Genomic DNA, 16735 nt, shown 5'->3' with positions numbered 1-16735 from the left:
AGAGCCCACCTCCAGTGACACACTTCCTCCAACAAGGCCACACCTCCTAATCCTTCTAAGTAGCGCCACTCCCTGCAGACCAAGCACGTAAATACGTGAAGCTCCGGGGGCCGTTCTTACTCAAACCTCCCCAAGGCCCTAGGATCAACCTGTCTGCTTTCCAGTGCTGAAGCTATACACACACTGCCATGTTCGGGTTTTCACATGGATGCTGGGGATTTGAACCCAGGTCCTCATTTTTTTTTTTTTTTTTTTTTTCGAGACAGAGTTTCTCTGTGTAGCTTTGCACCTTTCCTGGAACTCACTCGGTAGCCTAGACTGGCCTGGAACTCACAGAGATCTGCCTGCCTCTGCCTCCCGAGTGCTGGGATTAAAGGTGTGTGCCACCACCGCCCGGCCTAGGTCCTCATTCTTATACAGCAAGCGCTTTACCTACTGAGTCACGTTCCCACCCACCCCATCCCATTCTTTTAAACATACTAAATCCATTATATCACTATTTATTGAAGAGTCAGCATATCCCACATACACCTTTGTAAGTGCTCCTGGAAAACCTTTAAGACTGGGGGCTGGAGAGGTGACTCAGAGCCTGGGGAGATGGCTCAGGGCTTAAGATCTCTGGCTGCTCTTCCAGAGGACCTGGGTTCAATTTCCAGCACCCACATGGCAGTTCCCAGTTGTCTGTAACTCCGGTTCCAGGGGATCTGACACCTTCACACAGACATATATGCAAAACACCAACGCACAAGAATAAACATAATAAATAAATCATTAAACAATGTTTCAAAGAGAGAAAGAAAGCTCAGTAGTGGTAGTAGTGCATGCCTTTAATCCCAGCACTTGGGAGACAGAGGCAGGTGAAAAATCTCTGTGAGTTTGAGGCCAGCCTGGTCTACAAAGAGAGTTCCAGGACAGTCAGGGCTATACAGAGAAACCCTGTCTCAAAAACAAAATAAGTAAATAATAATAAAAAAATAAAAATAAATAAAACAATAAAACCTTCAAGATAACTCTCAGGCTGAGGTCAATACGGCTTAGTTGAATTTGTGCCTGGCTATCTGCCCACTCCCTCCTTCACCCTTCTGTCCAAGGCTTAGAATTCCCAATTTCCTTCCTGTTGTGGAATACTCCTTTACACTGTGTGAAGACATGTCACTGTGATTGGTTTAACAAAAAGCTAAACGGCCAGTGGCTAGGCAGGATTTTTGGGGTAGAGAGAATGCTGGGATGAAGGGGTGAAGTCAGACAGATGTGGAGCGAGTTGGACACACAAAGTGGGCTAGAGGTAAAAGCCAGGTAGATTAATAAAAGCATGGGTTAATTTAAGGTATAAGAGCTAGTTAAGAAGAAGCCTAAGCTATCGGACAAGCTTTCATAATTAATAAGAAGTCTCCCTGTTGTTTATTTGGGAGCTGGCTAGCAAAACAGAGAAAGACTAGCAACGCCTTCCTTCTTTCCTCTTGCAAAATGCAATGACTTCCGCCGGGCGGTGGTGGCGCACACCTTTAATCCCAGCACTCGGGAGGCAGAGGCAGGTGGATCTCTGTGAGTTCGAGGCCAGCCTGGGCTACCAAGTGAGTTCCAGGAAAGGCGCAAAGCTACACAGAGAAACCCTGTCTCAAAAAAACAAAACAAACAAACAAACAAACAAAAAAATGTAATGACTTCCTGACTGTATTTTGTAAGTACTGGATGCTTTTCGTACCTGTTACACCAAACAGCCTCCTCTACACTCCAATTTTCTTGTTACAAAGAAAAGTTACCGAATCTTATAAACAGCAGAGCTAGCAAAGGACTGGAGGCTAGTCTCTGGTTTAATAAAGAGCTGAATGGCCAATAGCGAGGCAGGGTTTCCAGGCTCAGAGGATGCTGGGCGGAAGAAGGGCAGAGTTGAGAGGAGATGCCAGGGGTGTAGAGCAAGCAGCATGGGCTTTACAAAGTGCAGGTAATCAAGCCACATAAAAGAACTTAGGTCGAAAGATATGGGTTAATTTAAGTTATAAGAACTAGTTAGAGTCGGGGGGTTGGGTTGAGGTGGTGGTGGTAGTAGTGGTGCACGCCTTTAATCCCAGCACACGGGAGGCAGAGCCAGGCAGATCTCTGTGAGTTCGAGGCCAGCCTGGTCTACAGAGCAAGATCCAGGACAGGCACCAAAACTACACGGAGAAACCCTGTCTCGAAAAACCGAAAAAACAAAACAACAAACAAACAAACAAACTAGTTAGAAACACGGCTAAGCTATTGGCTGAGCTTTCATAATTAATAGTAAGTCTCTGTGTTTTGTGTGTGTGTGTGTGTGTGTGTGTGTGTGTGTGTGTGTGTGTGTGAGAGAGAGAGAGAGAGAGGGAGGGAGGGAGGGAGGGAGGGAGGAAGAGAGAGAGAGAGAGAGAGAGAGAGAGAGAGAGAGAGAGAGAGAGAGAGAGAGAGAGAGAGAGAGAGCTGGCAGCCCAAAAAGAAAAATCCTATTACACTAGTATGAATGCTTTGTGTCAAGTAGTGCCTGTGAGTATTTTGGGTAACTGGCAAGTAATTCTAGAACACAGAGAGAAGATAGGACAGACCCACAGCAAAGGGGAAAGAGATGAGAGCACGCTGCTGTGTCTTCCCCCACAGGCCCTACAACAGCATTGTTAACCGGGTCGTCGGGTCAACAGGTGGCCGAGGATGCATTCTTCTGAGCTTCAAGAGAAGCGGGCTTGGCTCCACGGCCTCTCTTTCCATGACACCCGTCTGCCACGAGGAAGGATCCAGGAAAGGGATTCAGGAATTCTGGCAAGTTTTTTCTTGGATTTTGTAAAGCGTTCACCCAGAAACTCTAGGATTGTTTGATGGGAAGACCAAGTCCCTGTTACCCGTGGCCGAGCAGCAACCGGGCCACTAGATGGCGCCAGCTTAGCGTCAGGGATGCTTTCGCCGCCTTTTGTGTGGAAAAGGAAACTTAGAGCAAGTTTGTCCAGACATGTAAACGTGACTTTGTTCTGATGAACTGTGTGCTTCTTTGAAAGTGGCCTTTGACGCTTTGCACTGGTGAGATTGTGGATGAAGCCGGGGCTGAGAAGAACCCCAGAGTCCTAGGGAACTGCCTGTAGGGGGTGATATAGTAATGAACCTCTATTCCCACCCCAGGGAAACCTGCCTCTCAGAATGCCTGGCAGCATCAGGGCTGGTCCAAATCTCTTATTATGCAGAAGAAGAACTATTCCTCAGTTGCTCTCTGTGCAAGAATCTCTCCCCAAATATAGCCAATTGCTTAGATAAAAATAAGGGCCTGATATGTCTTATGGCCTCCCTGGTCACTGAAGCCTTTTTGTATGGAGGTTACAAATTTTGCTTTCTTCCTTTAGTTTCCAAGGGAGGTTTTCCCTCCCTCCCTCCCTCCCTCCCTCCCTCCCTCCCTCCCTCCCTCCCTCCCTCTCTCCCTCCCTCTCTCCCTCCTCTCCCTCCCTTGTGAGACCCTGTCAAACACACACACACAAAAGCCACCCCCCAACATAATAAACAAAAAATTGTTTCCCGAGTTTGGGGGTCTGTCATAGTAAATAACTAAATCTGAGGAGGGGCCCATGGAACCCTGGTTTATAGCTGGGGGTCAGACGTATGGGTGACAGCCTAAGTACTTGTAGTTGATTCTGAGACAGATTGGTCTCGTGGGGCAAAGACCTGGAAGTAGGGCTTAGAGTCTAGCCCAGGTTAGCGCCATTAGAACGGGCTTACAGGACACTCCATTGGTATGTGCTGGAGAACTACTTGGTGCACGGACAGGTCCTTCAAACATCTGGTTTCAGAAACGAGTAAGGAGTGGTGTTTGGGAAGAGGGAGAGGAACGTTCTGATGTTCTCCTCTTCAGATGCCCAGTACTCAACAAGAGGAGAGCATATGAGAGAACATGTACGACGAGTCAGTGGGTACCAGGGGGCATCCAAGTCGGTCAGCCATGGCACCTCTGCACAAATGAGAAAACGAAGGCCACCCCATAGGCTCTCCCCAAAGGCACATCAGTGGAGCACACAGAAGGGATTTGAATAAGGCCCGTCAGGCACTCTGTCTTGTTCCACTGAGGTGAATTTGGGCTTGGACTTCACCCTGTGTGATGGTTGATTTTGATTGTGTCAACTTGATGGGACATGGCAACAAACCTCTGGACATGCCTGGGAATGATTTTCTAGATTAGTTTAATTGTGTTAGGAAGACTCACCCTAAATGTGGGTAGCACCATTTCATGGACTGGGTTCCCAGAGCGGCACTCATGACTCTCTGCTCCAAACTGAGGCTGCAAAGTGAGGAACTGCCTCTAGTTCCTGTCCTAATGTCTCCATGATGCATTGCCACCGTTAAGACAAATAACCAATACAGACTCTCTCAAGGTCCATAGCCTCCCCAGAGAAGCCCCACAGAGTTGTCCCTCCTCCACTGAGCATCTACTGGGGGTAAAGATCTCCATGACAGCAGCAGTTGGTTCCATGTGCAAGTGCCCTTGTAATTGCTAAACGGTCCTATTAATGAAAAAAACAAAACAAAACAAAACAAAACAAAACAAAACAAAAAAACCCAGAGTCAGATATTGGGGTCGAAACTGAGAGATCAGAGAAGCAGGAAGAAGCCAGCCTCGTTCTTACTGCTAGGAAATCCTCAGCCAAGAGAGAGCTACTTCCTGTATACTCATGCCTATAAACCTTTCTGTGTTCTGCCATCTTACTTCCCTTTTCTGCCCAGCTCTATCACTTCCTGTCTGTCTGTACAGATCTCCAGACCTCTATGGTTAGTGCTGGGATTAAAGGCACATGCCACTACGCCTGGCTTTGTTCCCAGTGTGGCCTTGAACTCACAGAGATCTCGATGAATCTCTGCCTCCTGAATGCTAGTATGCTACCACTGCCTAACCTCTATGTTTAATATAGTGGCTGGCTCTGTTGTCTGATTTCCAGATAAGCTGTATTGGGGTGCACAAATAAAATGTCACCATATTTCCCCTTTTTTGTCTAGAAATAAAAAAGTTATAATTAATATAAGAAAAATTATGTACAATAAGTACAATAACTATATACAATATATATAGGCAATAGATACATCAACAATGTCTAGTCCATTGCATTCAACAAATTCAGAGAAAATATTCCATTATCTATCCTATTTTTGTGAATCCAAAGGATTGTGTTTAACTCACCTTCTATCTAATTTTGCATTATCAACCCAAAGCTATCTTTTGATGTCTTTCAAACTTAACACACTTTATACCTCTTTAGTGAGTCTCTTCTGAAATTGTTAACACGGAAAACTATAACTATATAATCTTCAACTCCCTCAGAGACCCGAGAAGGAAATAATATTACCTAGTAAAACAGGAAGTGCAAACAAGCGATTTCCAAAAAATGTGAGGAATGACAGAAACAGCCAGCTGCCTAGACAGTTACCCGAAGTTTCTCTGAAACATTGGGGCACCCATCTTTGGCCTATAGGCTTAGCATATCTGACAGACCCATCTGTGAAGCAGGATTTTCTAAAGAGATTTCTTATCTTGTCTTGGCAAGGATCAGCAGTCCTTTCTTTTGTGTCCTGCTTGTCCATTTGGACAGCAGACTGTCAGCAGTTGAGGCAAGGGCATTTTCTTGCCCAGTGACTAACTTTTGCCACAGTGAAAGTAAACTCCATAAGGAGTTTTTGCAATGCCCATCATCTTCTTTGAAGTAGATTGGTGCTGCCAGGAGCAGACATGTCTCATAGTATTAAAAAAAAAAAGAAAAAGAAAAAGAAAAAAATTTGTTATTAAAACATCTTAAGTGTTTGAAGATGACCTGTCTATCTAAAATATATCTGCTTGATCTTGAAAACATACCTAGTATGACTATAAGTTCGATTGTAATGACTAACTACTAACCTGCTTTTCTTTATTATCCTAAATAGTTGGTAATAATAACTTTCAAGGACTAGCAAATTACATTACATTGTTAAATGAACTGTATAGGTACAATATCTTGAACAAGATTAGAAATATATGTACAGCATTTTCTAACAAAATCAATCTCAAATTCATATCAATATACAACATTTTTATACAATATACAAAAACCCAACCCAATATAAAATATTTAAAACTAATAGTTGCTTTTTAAAAGTAGATTCAATAATCTACCTTTTTATCTTATCATGCCCTCTCAAGGCACATGATTTTATCAGGCAGGGAAAGCAGAGGCCACCATGTGGTATCTTTTGGCAGGTCACAGTCTTTTCCTTCTGCTCTCTTCGGCTGGGCGGGTGACCCTTTCGCTTACAATGTATCCAGCTGCTCACCTGATAATTGAGTTGCATTCATCTGGAAGCTTTAGACCAATGAGCGAAGTGGACGCCTCACCCCACTGTTACTGCCTCAGAACAAACTCCTTGTCTAGCTGGTAATTCTTTTATCTGTTGCTGAAATTGTGTCAAATCAATTTCTGGGGCAACAGATATAACTTTGTTTACAAGACAAAGGCTCAATTTATTTATTTGGCTCGCCAGCATCACTTCAATTAATTTTAAGTGTTTGAGATGAAGTCAGACAGGAGGCAGAAACGTGTCCATTCTGCTGATTGCACTTGGAATTGAGTTCTGGCAGAGGCCAGGGGCCTAAAAGTCAAAGCTGACCCTTTGAATCCTGGTTCAGCATGCTTGGTTCATTCCTTGCGTGGTTATAGGTTCATTCTTTGTGTGGTTATAGTCCTTTCGTGGAGCTGGGATGTGAAGAAAAGAAGAGTGTTCATCTCAGGGGAAGGAGGAGCGGGGCTCCTGCTCTCATGGATTTTCTTTGTTTCAGTCAGCCTGTTGTGTTCCCTATGTCTCTGAGCTTTTTTGCTACAAAGTCTTCTCTGTGTCTCTCAGAGGATGAAGAGGCTTCTCTGTGTCCCACACTTCTGGCACTGGCATGCTGAGTAACATCTCTTCAGCCGACACAAACTGAACCTGTGGGATTCCATGACACAACAGCATTTAAAGCAGAAACCCTGGTCAGCACCTGTCTATCACCCTAGTCCAGGCCACAGCCTTCTGAGCTATGCCAGAGCCCGGCAACCGCTCTTGTCCAGCATCCCTTCTCTAGCCTATTGTATGTGCTGTGTGCTCTTTTTTTAAAAATTACATTAATTGTATTGATTTATTACATTCATGATATTATGTCCTGATTCTGCTGCCCATTTGTGGGGCTTTTCCATCACACAAAACAGAGATTCTGCACTTAGGAAATCATTGCTCTATATTCCTTTCTTCTCCATCTTGAGATAACATCTAATCTTTCTGTCTCTATGAATTTGTATATTCTATATATTTCATGTAATACAATTCTATACTATTTGTCATTTTTTTAAATGTAAAAACATTTTATGTACAACTGCAGGAGAAATAACACACAGATAACTTGAACATAAAAACAGGTTATAATTCAAAAGTCCAGGGTTATTTGAAACTGGAAATATTTTCTCTGTAGAAAATAGTAAATATGATAACATTTCCCAATAAGCCCTTTTAAGTCAAATGATAGCTGAATTATATGTATAAATATTGATTAGATTCTGGGATACAGAAGAGACCTATCTTCATCTGTTCAGAGAGCTACGTTTTATTTAAGTTGTGTAAGTGAGATTCCTATTCATCTTCCCCTTCACTGTTTGATTTACGGCAGGCATTTTTCTGTAGTCTAAAAAGATTTTAGCCTCCCCTCCTGGAAGTACGTGCTGTGTGCTCTCCTGTGTGCTCTTTGTGTGCTCTGTTTGATCCATTTTCCTTATCCCTGCTTCTTTCCTCTCTCCTGAGCCCTTCCAGTAAGTGGTGCAACATCTTAATCATAACTGGGTTCAGTTTATCTTTATGGAATGGCCACTTCATTGCAGCTGGGATTCATGAAAGGAGACTTGTTCTACTTTATTTATTTTTTTAAATATTATTTATTGGGGCTGGAGAGATGGCTCCGTGGTTCCGAAGAGCACTGGCTGCTCTTCCAGAGTTTCCTGCACTGGCGTGGCAGCGCACAGATGTTTGTAACTCCAGGTCCAAGGGAACGGATTTCTCTTCTGGCCTCCCTGGGCACCATGCAGTACACACATGTAGGCAACACATCCCTCCACATAGAAAATGTTTTTTATCAGGTGTGAAAATGTTTTTTATCAGGTGTGTGCCACCATGTCCGGCTGAACCACCTGGGGTTCACAGTGAAAGCCAGGAAAATGGGGGGACTTTTGTTTGGGGTCTTTGAAACAAAGTAACTCGCTCTCTGTTTTTAGCTCAGTGCAAGGCTGGCCTGGATGCTAACACCAGTAATTGGGGGCCTAGATAAGTAGGATTCCACCCAGTGAGGAGAGTATTGTCCACACAACTTCATTTTTAGTGTTTCTTTGTTCACAAGGAAGTGAACAAGGAGGGCTTCTCTCCAGGTTCCCCAAGCCCCGCAGTCCCACAATCCACTTATAAAATAATCACTCAGACGCTTATATTACTTATAAACTGTATGGCCGTGGTAGGCTTCTTGCTAACTGTTCTTTTATCTTAAATTAACCCATTTCTATAAATCTATACCTTGCCACGTGGCTGGTGGCTTACCGGCGTCTTTACATGCTGCTTGTCCTGGCGGTGGCTGCAGTGTCTCTCCCTCCTTCTTCCTGTTTCCCCAATTCTCCTCTCTCCTTGTCCCGCCTATACTTCCTGCCTGGTCACTGGCCATCAGTGTTTTATTTATATAGAGCGATATCCACAGCAAGGAAGACATGGAAGAGCAGGGATTTGAGTAACAGGAGAGGGAAGAGAAAAGAAAGCCCAGAAGAAAGGGCCAGGGCAGCGGGGTGGGTGGCCGGAGAATGTACCTGCCAGATGACTGGCAGGCAGTTTTCAAGCGTGCACGGGAAAATGAGGGGTGGGCTCTCGCCACGAGCTGAGCTCTGACCCACTTTCTTTCTGGCTCAGTCCCCAGAGAGAGCTTTTGGTGTTGAGGTCAGCAGCTCTCAGGACCCACATGCCTCCCAGAAGGGGGGAGCAAAAGCCTCCTTCTTCCTTCTTTTGTCCGAGTCTTAGATCAGAAATATCTTCAAGCCCTCGAATATTCCACAGGGTTCTCCGGAGAAACAGGGCTAACAGAATATGTGTGTGAATAGTGTGTATATTATACAACATGTATTTTATATACATAAATAGGGAATATATTCACATATACATTATATTATATTCTCTCTGTATATCATCTCTCTCTCTCTCTCTCTCTCTTTCTTTCTCTCTCTCTCCTTCTCTCCCTCTCTCTCTCTCTGGTGGATATAAACTATTTATCAGAAGAGGGTATTATATCTCTGGGAATTGGAGTTATAGGTCGTTGTAAGCTACCATGTGGATCCTGGGAACCAAACCTGGGTCTTCTCATCACTGAGCATCTCTCTCTCTCCACCCACCGCACATGTTTGTTTTGTTTTGTTTTATTTTTTTTTTTTTTACTTATTTTCAGCTTTTTCGAGACAGGGTTTCTCTGTGTAGCCCTAGCTGTCCTGAAACTTACTCTGTAGACCAGGCTAGCCACTACTGCCCAGCTTTCCATCATCTTTACTTAACAAGAAACTTTGGATTTTCCTCTCAGCCCATATAGACCTACTAGGTTCTTTTCGGGAGCCCTGTGGTTGGTATGTAGGTGTGGGGGTTGCCTGCCAGTGCGGCAGCTGGAAGTTAGTGCCAATATAATGCGATTGCAAACCTTGCTTTGACAAGTGTGCTTATGTGTTTGTCGCTGAGCTGGGCGTGGTGACACACACTTTTAACTCCAGCCCTTCTGTCTTAGGGTTTCTATTGCTGTGAAGAGACAGCATGACCACAGCAATTTTTATAAATGGAAACATTTAACTGGGGGTGGCTGGCTTAGAGTGTTAGAGATTCAGTCCATTATCATCGTGATGGGGAGCAGGGCCGCGTGCAGGCAGATGTGGTGCTGGAGTAGTGGCTGAGAGTCCTACATCTTGCAGGCAACAGTAAGCCGACTGAGACACTGAGGGATATCCTGAGCACAGGAAACTTCAAAGCCCGACCCCACAGTGACACACTTCCTCCAACAAGGCCATAACCATTCCAACAAAGCCACGCCTCCTAATAGTGCCACTCCCTATGGTATTATGGGGGCCAATTACATTTAAACTACCACAACTTGGGAGGCAGAAACAGGTGGATCTCTGTGAATTTGAGGCCAGCCTGATCTACATAGGGAATCCCAGGCCAGCCAGAGTTACACAGTGAGATCCTGTTTCAAACAAAACAAAGCAAAACAAAAAACCCAAAACACGTCACTGAAATAGCCTTTTATTGCTTACACTCAGCTCACAAATGCATCCCGAGATGAACTCTCTCCCGTCTTACCTGCGGCCTCCCTACCGTTCCCAGTCACTCCTGCTCTCATTTGGCCCTTCTGTGGGGCACTGTCTGCCTCTCCTGCAGCCTTAATCCCCCTGTAAGAAGTTAATCTCCCTCTGCTTTCCTGAGGCTCCAATGAATTGGCCAGTGTCTGCCTGGGTGTCTTTATTCCGCCCCAAACGTGGCTGTTCAGATTCAGGGAGGCTGGCTCTTTGTTGAAGAGGGCCCATCTACTTTCTTAATGGGACTTCAGAGGCTGCAGCATTCAGATTCAAATGTCTCCTGCCACTTGGCTGCCGTTAAAGTGACCATGGAAAATAAATTGCAGGCAGACAGGCCTCACAATCCTCTTGCCCAGCAGAGGGTTTTGTTGGCTACAAATCCTGTCCGCCTGCAAACAGACATCCTCATTGCTCCATGGCAGGTCCTGTGGGAGGTTGTGATAAGTAGTGAAGGTGGGGCCACCTACAGGCCCTGGAAATAATAAGCTCTGGTGTCCAAGTGCCTGGACACCGTGACAAAGGGCAAGGTAACAGGACTTGAAGAGGCTACAGGGATTCAGTAAGCAGCCCAATCTTGCTTTGCACCGATGAGGCCTTGGAGCCTGCTCACTGAAAATGAGCAGGGGCAGAGTGCATCTGCCTTTGCTCCTGATGTTCTTGACTTCCTTCCTTGAGAGTCTGTCTGGTGCAATGTTTCAGATGCGCTGTGTGCTTAGTTGGGGCGAGTGTAGGAACGCAGAGTTAAGTCAGATGGTGCTTGGGGAGGGTTTTTCTGGGTATGGGGAATGTTGAGGAACAAACCCAGGAGCCCTTGCAGTCTATTAATAAAACATTTCTGTAAATGGACTTTTCCTGTCCCAACCACCCAATCCCAAATAAAACACAGAGGTTTATATGAATTATAAATGCTCGGCCAATAGCTCAGGCTTATTAGTAGTTAACTAATAGTTAATAGTAATAGTTAACCTATATTCCTTATTTATGCTCTGCCACATGGTGGTACCTTTATTAGCATAGCACATTCATCTCCTGCTCCCTCTGTATCTGCTGCCAACTCCCCTGACTTCCCCTTTCCTCAGTTTGGCTTTCCTATCTAATTTTATCCTGTTCAGCTATTGACCAGTCAGCTTGCTTATTAAACCAATCATAGCAACATATATTCACACAGTGTACAGAAGGATTGTTCCACAGCCCCCCCCCCCTTTTTTTTGAGCTAGGGTTTCTCTGTGTAGTTTTTAGTGCCTGTCTTGGATCTTGTTCTGTAGACCAGGCTGGTCTCGAATCACAGAGATCTGCCTGGCTCTGCCTCCCGAGTGCTAGGATTAAAGGCATGCACCACCGCTGCCTGGCTCCATAGCACATTTCTAGTCCCCAGGGAAGGGTTTCCTCAAAAGAGCTTCATAAATATCAGATGCTACAGTTATTTTTCTTTCCTGCATTGCTCAGCTTAGAACATTGCTCTATTCACTGTCTTTGGCTGAACTCATTGTATCTCTGTTAACATTGGTTACAATGTGACAGCCAACTGCCCCCTTTACTAAGAAGAAACTCATCTCTTTGCTCATTGATTAGGGCTGAGGACAGGCTTCACCTTGTTACAGCTGGCATAGTGCTGAGCACAGGAAAAGCAGGAGTGCTTTGTCCTGGATCTCCTGTCCTGCATCTTCTGATCTCACTACTCTCTTGAAGCTAGATCCAACAGGACCAGGACCAGGGCGTACAGGATATTCTGAAAGAGGGCTGGACATGCTGAGGCACACCTTTAATGCCAGCATTGGAGAGGCCAAAGCAGGCAGATGTCTGTGAGCTCCAGGTTAGCCTGGTCTATGTAGTGTGTTCCAGGCTAGCCAAGCCTGGAGAGAGAAACCCTGACACAAAACAAACAAACAAACAAACAAAACCAAAAAACAAAACAAACAAACAACAACGACAACAAAACCCAAAAAGTTATGAAAGGGACTATTTTACCACTACGACAAAGAACTATCTTTCTACTCATTTCTGGAGTTGAGCTCAGGGCTCTGCAGTACTGCAGGCATGCCCTGCCACTGAGCTACACCCCCAGCCCCCTCCCTCACCGCCGTCTAAGCCCCTCCCTCCCCGCTGTCTAAGCCCCTCCCTCCCCCGCCGTCTAAGCCCCTCCCTCCCCGCTGTTCCAGCAGCATGTAATTCTATCTTCTCCCTATTTGCCACAACAAAGCCTCTTCAGTTTAGAAAATACAGAGACAAAAGAGGAAAGTACGTCTGACCTGGTGGCCAGCATCTGTTATCTTAGCGTTTGAAGAGGCAGAGGCAGGAGGGTTGAAGCAAGGTTGAGGCCAGCCTGGTCCACCCAGCAAGTTTCAGGTCAGAGTTACATGGTGAGACCTCAAGACTACCAATAAACAAACAAATGAACAAACATAAATAAGTAAAAACAAATAAAAACACAAAGAATTCAAACCTTCAGAATGTTAATATTTTGGCATATGACTCCCAACACACACACACACACACACACACACACACACCCCACACACACCACACAACACACATATTACACATTTTACACGATTGTTTATTATTCTTCAAGCTTTACATCTGATAACTTCTCTTACGAGACCATGATCTTCTCTTAACTACAGTGGTCCTGTAATACAACTGGCTGCCACAAAGACAATGAGGGGGTTCCTGCTCTGCAAGCTTTTGAGTGAGGCTTGATGGAGTGGGGGTGGGGGGACTGTGGAAGAATTCTGCAGGGAAGAAGTGAGGCTCTAGCTGCTGAGAATTCCACACACTGGGGGCCATGGCAGAGTTTCAAGACTGTGCTGCAGACACTTTTGGGCAGGTGTCTTCCTCCCTCTCTTCTTTTGTTTCCTCCTGGCCTCTCAACCACAGGGCGCTTTCGCCTCCTGCCTCTAAGAGAAATCAGCACTCAGTGTCAGTGTCCACTCTCTTTTTTTCCCCCCTACTCTGGTGGTTTTTTTTTTTTTTTTTTTTTTTTCAAGACAGGGTTTCTCTGTGTAGCTTTGTGCCTTTCCTGGATCTCGCTCTGTAGACCAGGCTGGCCTTGAACTCACAGAGATCCACCTGTCTCTGCCTCCTGAGTGCTGGGATTAAAGGTGTGTGCCACCACTGTCCAGCGCCATTTTACTTTTGAGTAATGACCTACTTGTTTTTTTTTTTTGTATATATATATATATATATACATATATATATAGTATTTCTATAAGGCATTCTTCCTATAGTCACTTTGTATTTTCAAATTTATCATTCTATAGCTAGCTGTTTGGTTGCGGTGTGTGTGTCCATGTGTGTGTGGTATCAGCCCAAATCATTCTGTTAGAATAATTTCTTTATTAAAATCTTCCTGGGGTTGGGGATTTAGCTCAGTGGTTAGAGCACTTGCCTAGCAAGTGCAAGGCCCTGGGTTCGGTCCTCAGCTCCAGAAAAAAACAAAAAAAAACCAACTTCCCTTACTGTCTGATGCTTTAGGAAATGGACATGGGTCTGTAGATGGTGAGGCAGAGAGACTATGGTTTGTCACAGTATTCATGCTTATTTCATTAACACAGTTGTTAGGTTTTACAGTATGAAGTATCTCAAGAAGAAAGAAAAATGTGTCTAGGATGTAGCTCAGTTAGTAGACTGCTTGCTTAGTATGCATAAAATCTTGGCTTCGATCTCCAGCAACACCTAAACTGGGTATGAGGGAACACACCCATAACCTCAACACTTGAGCAGTAGAGGCAGGAGGATCAGAAGTTCAAGGTCAATCTTGGCTACATTAGGGAACAACTTTTGGGAGTTGGTTCTCTCCACCGGGGGCATTCTAGGGATTGAACTCAGGACTTCAGTCTTGAGCAGTGGGCACTTTTGCCTGTCTGTGAGCCATCTTTAAGACAGGATCTCACTCTGTAGCCCAGAATAGCCCGGAGCTCATCATGTAGTCCAGCCTAGTCTCCAGCTCGCAGTCTCCAGCTCGCAGTCTCCAGCTCCCAGTGATCTTCAGTCTCTTTAGTGTTGAGATTACAGTCGTGAGCTGTTATGTCTGGCCTCCACACTGTTAAGAGTTCAGTTCAGTGCTACTAAACAGGCTCGTATTATTGTGTGGCCCTCACCACCATCCATCCCCAGAACTTCCATCTTCCCCAAGTGAAACTCTATCCATTAAACCGCAAGGCTCCACTTAAATCTCCCTTTGTTTTTATTTTAAGTAGAGAAGATCAGTATTCTGCAATTCATTCTACAAACATTCATTATCTATCATGTGTCAAATGTATAAGAAAATGCACACATAAATGCACGCATAAAGTTTAGTTCTTTTTTTATTTATTTTTTAAGATTTATTTATTATGTATACAGAAGAGGGTGCCAGATCTCATTACAGATGGCTGTGAGCCACCATGTGGTTGCTGGGAATTGAACTCAGGAACTCTGGAAGAACAGCTAGTGCTCTTAACCTCTAAGCCATCTCTCCAGCCCAAGTTTAGTTCTTTTATTCACTTAATTAATTTTGGGAGAGGGTATCACTATGTAGCTCTGGCTGGCCTGGAACTCACAGAGATCCAGCTGTTTCTGCCTCCTGAGTGCTGGGATGAAAGATGTGCACTGGCACAGCGAGCAGTTCAGTTCTTTAAACAAAATTAGTTGTGTGTGTATGTGTCCCCTGGCACTTGTGCCACAGTGTATGTGAGTGTGAAGGTCAGAGGGCAACTTGGTTCTCTCCTTCTACCTTGTTTCTGGAGCAGGGTCTCTCTCTCTCTCTCTCTCTCTCTCTCTCTCTCTCTCTCTCTCTCTCTCTCTCTGTCTCTCTGTCTCTCTCTGTCTCTCTCTGTCTCTCTCTCTCCACTGCATACTCCAGGATAGCTGGCCCCACGCTTTTCACCGATTCTCCTGCCCTGCCTTCCATCTCTCTCTCCACAGGAGTGCTGGGGTTACAGGCCATTGTTTCAGGTGTGAACATGAGTTTTAGGGTTGACCTCAGGTCATCAGGCTTGTGTGACAAGAGGTTTTGCTTGATGAGTCATTTCCTCTGCCTCCAAATTTAGCTCTTGCTATCCACAAACTCCGACCAGAGAAAGGCACAGGAAAAAGTATGACGAACAGATGACAGATTGAAAGGTTTAGGGAGGCTCAGGGGCCACCAGTGCTGTGGACTGAAGGGAGGAGGTGAGACGAGCTAGGCGGGAGATAATGGCGTAGGTTCTCTGCAAGCAGCAGGGCCTTCCTTGGCTCTTGCTGAGCTTAATTGGGGTGCTAGGGTACGAGACAACCAGTGGCCATTAAAGCCATCATCAGCCACTGGCCTCTGTATTCCTTCTCTCACCCCCCAGAAGGAAATGAGGACAGACAGTGAGCAGAGTGAATGTAGATTTGATAAGGAAGAAACCCCGGAGAGTGGGAGGGCTCTAGGGAAGGTTACTACAGCTTTGTCCTGTACATTTTTATGGATCTAAGGGTGGGGACTGAATGGAGACTGAGGTGGTCTTTATTGGGATTGGTTGTTTTTGAGTGCTCCGTGGTTGGAGCCGGTAAAGAGTACATTGTCTTTATGCATGCTCCCTCAGCATGCATTAGGAGAGTTATTGACACATTTTGGGGAGGAGTCATACTTAGTATATGCATAGCTTCTGTGTGCCTATGTGCCCAGCCCTTAACTACACAATGGGAGCTACCTCTTATTTCAGTGAGTCATCAAAAGGAAGAGATTATTTTCCATTGCTGGAAACTGAACCCAGTGCCTTGTCATACCAGGCAAATGCTAAGCTACATCCATCCCCAGCTCTCAGAAAGGAAATGATTTTCAGCAGAAACTTGAAGTACAAGTAGTATGAAATAGGGTTTTTTTCCAGGTCACCATAGGAGTGGGGTGCAGATTTGGCAGAAATGCCTTCAAAAACCAAACATCAACAAATGTACGTATAACAGTCCAGGATGAACCAGGCTTATGTGTGAGAGGTAGAGATAATTTAATGAGAGGAGTTGGCTAACCAGGCAACGGAGGAGCCAAGGTGCCCAGCAGTGGATGCAGGAGCTGATGCTATCTATAACCTAGAAACCAGCAACTGAAGGGAGCCCCGAACATTCTTAGGTCAGAGGTAAGTGAGAGAAGATAATAGCAGATGACCCTTTGGTGGAGCCACGAAGCTGCCTGAAAGAGAAATGAAGGCATCCCACAGGTGGTCTCCTTCTTCCTGCCACTTCTCGATTCCAGTCGGCCAAAAGAACCAAAAGCAGCAGACCATTGAAATAATGGCGATGCTAACCACAGTGGGTGGTTACCGGCTGGGAGCAGAGGGACAAGAGGACATTCAGGGCATCACTGTGGGGTGTCCGCAGAGGGGCTACCTGGAGCTCAGAATGAGAAGGAGGGACTTCCTGCTCCTCAGACCTCACAGTGGGAGGTC

This window comes from Peromyscus leucopus, chromosome 19 (genome assembly GCF_004664715.2).
Source record: "Peromyscus leucopus breed LL Stock chromosome 19, UCI_PerLeu_2.1, whole genome shotgun sequence".
Taxonomy (NCBI): Eukaryota; Metazoa; Chordata; class Mammalia; order Rodentia; family Cricetidae; genus Peromyscus; species Peromyscus leucopus.
Note: the sequence above shows the minus strand (reverse complement) of the source record.